Below are 6,000 nucleotides of genomic sequence, written 5' to 3'. Positions count from 1 at the left end.
TGGTCAGAGAGAAAACAGATGTCATATTTATTGAGGTAAAGGTTTGTGTGTGTGTGTGTGTGTGTGTGTGTGTGGTTCTGCAAAAAAAGGAGAGACATCCATGAACAGGTTTCATAACAGAACAGGGGAATGTGATAAGGATAAACCTATTCAAACACATGATGTAAGTAAGGTAAGTATAAAACATATTTTTGGGGGGTATGACTTCACTAGACATGGAAAATAGGAACCAAACACTCTTAACTTGGGAACAGAAGAATTGCTTGACGGGATTTACATACAAATGAAAGGTGTGTAAACTGTAGTGTAGCTGTCTTACACTGTTAACTGTTTCTAAATGAGGTCACAGGCTCAGCCATGGAGCAAGAACAAGAACTGTAACTTCATTGGAAAAACACATAGCTTTTCAAATCCATCAGAGAAGCAGAGAAATGTACCCTTGGAAAGCTTTCCTGATAGTTTTAGTCTTGTCTGCACTCTTGTCTCTGGTTATGTGCTCTTTAATGAGAGTGTCAACAAGAGGATCAGTATTTGGTAAGTCCTCATAGCAAAGAGTCCACACTGAAGATGTGTTCTGTATAAACCCCAGGCTAACACGATGCTATACCTGATAAGCTCTTACTGTAGTTTACTATAACAGTATGTGTAGCTTTTTACTGATAATGGCAGAGACTTGTAAATGAAAAAATACAAACAAATGTGTTGTATTTCACCTAGTGGTGTTGGAAGGGTAACCCCCTTTATCCCCTCACAAATAAGGAGATAAATACAATGAACAAAAATATAAACTCAACATGCCCAAATGTCTATGATTTTACTGAGTTACAGTTTATATAAGGAAATCAGTCAGTTGAAATGCATTCATTAAGCCCTAATGTATTGATTTCACATGCCTGGGAATAGAGATATGCATCTGCTGGTCACAGACACATTTACAAAAATGGTGGATCAGAAAACCAGTATCTGGTGTGACCACCATTTGCCTCATGTAGTGTGACACATCTCCTTCGCATAGAGCTGATTAGGCTGTTGATTGTTTCCTGTGGAATGTTGTCCCACTCCTCTTCAATGGCTGTGCGAAGTTGCTGGATATTGGCGGGAACTGGAACACGCTGTCGTACACGTCCATCCAGAGCATCCCACACAGGCTCAATGGCTGGCATATCTGGTGAGTATACATGCCATGGAAGAATTGGGACATTTTCATTTTCCAAAAATTGTGCACAGATCCTTGCGACATGGGGCCATTATCATGCTGAAACATGAGGTGATGGCGGCGGATGAATGGCGCGACAATGGGCCGCAGGATCTCGTCACGGTATCTCTGTACATTCAATTGATCCATTGATGAAATGCTATTGTGTTTATTGTCCGTAGCTTATGACTGCCCATACTATAACCCCACTGCCACCATGGGGCGCTCTGTTCACAACGTTAACATCAGCAAACCACTTGCTCACACAACGCCATACACGCTGTATTTCATCTGCCAAGAACAGTTGAAACCAGGATTCATCCATGAAGAGAACACTTCTTCAGTGTGCCAGTGGCCATCGAAGGTGAGCATTTGCCTACTGAAGTCTGCTACAAAGATGAACTGCTGTCAGGTCAAGACCCTGGTGAGGATGACGAGCTGAGCTTTCCTGGGACAGTTTCTGACAGTTTGTGCAGAAATTCTTCAGTTGTATAAACCCACAGTTTCATCAGCTGTCTGGGTGACTTGTCTCAGACGATCCTGGAGGTGAAGAAGCCAAATGTGGAGGTCCTGACCTGGCATGGTTACACATGGTCTGCGGTTTTGAGGCCAGTTAGACGTACTGCCAAATTCTCAAAAACAACGTTGAAGACTGCTTATGGTAGAGAAATTAACATTAAATTATCTGGCAACAGATCTGGTGGACATATTTGTAGTCAGCATGCTAATGGCACACTCCCTCAAACCTTGAGACATCTGTAGCATTGGTTGTGTGACAAAATTGCACATTTTAAAGTGGCTTTTTATTGCCATAGGACAAGGTGAACCTATGTGATGATCATGCTGTTTAATCAGCTTCTTGATATGCCACACCTGTCAGGTGGATGGATTATCTCGGCAAAGGAGAAAGGCTCACTAACAGGGATGTAAACAAATTTGTGCACAATATTTGAGAGAAATAAGCTTTCTGTGCATATAGAAATGTTCTGTGATCTTTTATTTCAGCTCATGAAACACGGGACTAACACTTTACATGTTGCATTTATATTTTTGTTCAGTATATGTGTAAAAAAAAAAATATATATATATATATATATATATACACAGTGCATTCGGAAAGTATTCAGACCCCTTGACTTTTTCAGCATTTTGTTACGTTACAGTTAATGGGATACATTTTAAAGATCCTCATCAGTCTTCATCGAGGGAGATTATCAGTGGTCTTGTATGTCTTCCATTTCCTAATAATTGCTCCCACAGTTGATTTCTTCAAACCAAGCTGCTTACCTATTGCAGATTCAGTCTTCCCAGCTTGGTGCAGGTCTACAATTTTGTTTCTGGTGTCCTTTGACAGCTCTTTGGTCTTGGCCATAGTGGAGTTTGGAGTGTGACTGTTTGAGGTTGTGAACAGGTGTCTTTTATAACAAGTTCAAACAGGTGCCATTAATACAGGTAACGAGTGGAGGACAGAGGAGCCTCTTAAAGAAGAAGTTACAGGTCTGTGAGAGCCAGAAATATTGCTTGTTTGTAGGTGACCAAATACTTATTTTCCACCATCATTTGCAAATAAATTCATTAAAAATCCTACAATGTGATTTTCTGGATTTTTTTTCTCATTTTGTCTGTCATAGTTGAAGTGTACCTATGATGAAAATTACAGGCCTCTCTCATCTTTTTAAGTGGGAGAACTTGCACAATTGGTGGCTGACTAAATACTTTTTTTCCCCACTGTATATGTCCTGAGCTTTCTTATATCTCCTAGATATAGGACAAACACTTCAAAACCGTATTCCTTCTGCAAAAAGGTTTGACTGTCTTTTATGGTATTTCTGAATGTGTTGTTAAATACATTTCTTTGGGCTTTAGTTGTAAAGGACAAATTCAATAACTTGCCTCCCCCTTCACCACAACGGCTTAGACCTTTAGAGATTATGCAATAACTCATTGCTTAACAGTAATACTTTCAGGAACCTCTTTTGCATTTAATTGTCATCTCCTTACATTAGCACCTCGAAGCAAATACAGTGTGCTGTTTACACAGCATGTGTCGTTCAGATTTTGGTTGAATCCTTGTGTATTTACACTCCCTGTGTTCAAAGACCTGTTCAGAGTCGTCCATCAGGAATTCCAGCGATCTAGATTTTCAGTAGGCCTTTATTACCGACATGCAGCTTTTCATTGACAGGAACCAGCTAAGTAGTGTTAGTGAATGGAACCGACTGGCCCATTTCAACAACCCCTTTGGTTTCATGGGCTACAATCTCGCTCTCTCTGTATCTCTGTCTCTCTGTCTGTGTGCAAATATGGTACATTATGTTATTATGTGAATATATCCCGTACTGTATGTTATTCTGTGTTTTATAATGTATACATCTCTGTATTTCTGTGTGGATTTACTGTGCTGTGGTGGACAATGGAGGAATACTCAACAGCTCTGGGATGGGGAACATTATAGATGCATGTGACTCTGTGTTTAGGTGAGGTGTGCTCACACAAAGATTGTACTTTGAGTAGGATTGTTGAACTTTGTGATCTTGTGAGGGGCATTTCTCATAAAGCTGATGTAAATGTCAAATGGTTTTAATCTGGTTAGGCCCTTGTAACTGATTCAGGATCAGCTCTCAGCTCCCAGTTCTGACAATACCCATCAATTAGCTAAACAATAATCTGACCCTGAACCAGTTGGTAACTAAAAAAAAAAACCTTTAGACCTGTTGGAAACTAAACAATAGTCCTTTAGGGTGACTGGGGCTGTCACTGCTGGTTTTCAACACGATGTTGGAAGCAGAACATCCGTCTACGTCCACACATCCTTCTCCATCATCACTGGGCAGTCTGAAGAAACAAGGCTTCAGACAGCTACCCCACAACAACGTGTGTAACAATGGCTACCTACCAAACAGCACCCTATTCCCTATACAGTCCACTACTTTTAACCAGGGCCCATAGGGGATATTTAGGGGACAGGGTGTCATTTGGGACACACAGTGCTTGACTTGGACTGAAATCGGAGTCTGTACTTATTTTGGGTGCCGGTACTGTTTTATATTTAGGTGCAAGGAGCACCACAATACTTTTGAGCTAATATTCTATGAGGAACAAGAGCTCAAGCAGTAGAAAATGCGGTGTCGGTACTCCGGCTCGGTGAGCTCCTGCCCAACTCAAGCGCTGGACACAGACAGTGACAACAGCAGTAAATCTTCTGAATCATCCAGTGATTTTTACATGAAGATACCCCCCTCGGCTACACAAAAGATAATTTATCTCAATGGGACATAATGGTTTAGATAAAGGTTTGATAAGAGAACAAAAATCACTTCACCCTTTAACATGGAATCCTCAGTCCATCTTTTTTATCTGTGTGTTCTGATCCCAGAAGGCTCAATGTACTGCAACTTCCTAGAGTCACTGATGAAGAACAGAAGAATATCAGCAGAGACATTTAATGGACGGACAAAATAACTATTATTACCAACGCATTTGTTTTGATGTGATTTCTGAGCATTTCTAAAAGCGCTTGACATTTCATGGGGTATCGTGTTTACTGATTCTGTTCCAGGCTGAGATCATATTATGGTGGCCATTTTAATAAGAGCAGCTACTACTTTCTCCACCCTGACTTCCTCAGATACATCTGGAGCAGGTAGGACCGACTCTTGAGGGCCCTTCAAAGGTTAACTTGACTCCAGGGTCATCATGACACAAATGTAGTGTCGGAGGTAACTCCTGACAGGTTTCTGAGGCCCTGGAGGCTGAAGACAACCCTAGAGCCATACAGTGTACACTACCGGTCAAAAGTTTTAGAACACCTACTCATTTAAGGGTTTTTCTTTATTTTTACTATATTCTACATTGTAGAATAACAGTGAAGACATTAAAACTATGAAATAATAAACAAATCAAAACGTATTTTGTATTTGAGATTCTTCAACTAGCCATCCTTTGCCTTGATGGCAGCTTTGCACACTCTCTGCATTCTCTTAACCAGCTTCACCTGGAATGCTTTTCCAACAGTCTTGAAGGAGTTCCCACATATGCTGAGCACTTGTTGAATACTTTTCCTTCACTCTGCGGTCCAACTCATCCTCAACCATCTCAATTGGGTTGAGGTTGGGTGATTGTGGAGGCCAGGTCATCTGATGCAGCAATCCATCACTCTCCTTCTTGGTTAAATAGACATTACACAGCCTGGAGGTGTGTTGGGTCATTGTCCTGTTTAAAAACAAATGATAATCCCACTAAGCCCAAACCAGATGCGATGGTGTATCACTGCAGAATGCTGTGGTAGACATGCTGGTTAAGTGTGCCTTGAATTCTAAATACATTCCAGACAGTGTCACCAGCAAAGCATTGCATTGTGTGCCTCCCTCCAACCCCTCTTTTTACACTGCTGCTACTCTCTGTTTATTACATATGCATTGTCACTTTAACTACACATTCATGTGCATACTACCTCAATTGGGCCGACAAACCAGTGGCACATTGGCTAACCGGACTATCTGCATTGTGTCCCACCCACCATCCGCCAACCCCTCTTTCACGCTACTGCTTCTCTCTGTTCATCATATATGCATAGTCACTTCAACAATATCTACATGTACATACTACCTCAATCAGCCTGACTAGCCGATGTCTGTATGTAGCCTTGCTACTTTTATAGTAGCTTTACTGTTGTTTTATTTCTTTACTTACACATTGTTCACCTAATACCTGTTTTGCACTTCACTGTAAGGTCTACTACATCTGTTGTATTTGGCGCACGTGACAAATAAACTTTGATTTGATTTGAAATAAGGCTATCCTCT

This window comes from Oncorhynchus mykiss, chromosome 20 (assembly GCF_057628025.1).
Source record: "Oncorhynchus mykiss isolate SJ-2025 chromosome 20, ASM5762802v1, whole genome shotgun sequence".
NCBI lineage: Eukaryota > Metazoa > Chordata > Actinopteri > Salmoniformes > Salmonidae > Oncorhynchus > Oncorhynchus mykiss.
The sequence above is the reverse complement of the archived record's forward strand: the minus strand, read 5'-3'. Positions refer to the sequence as shown.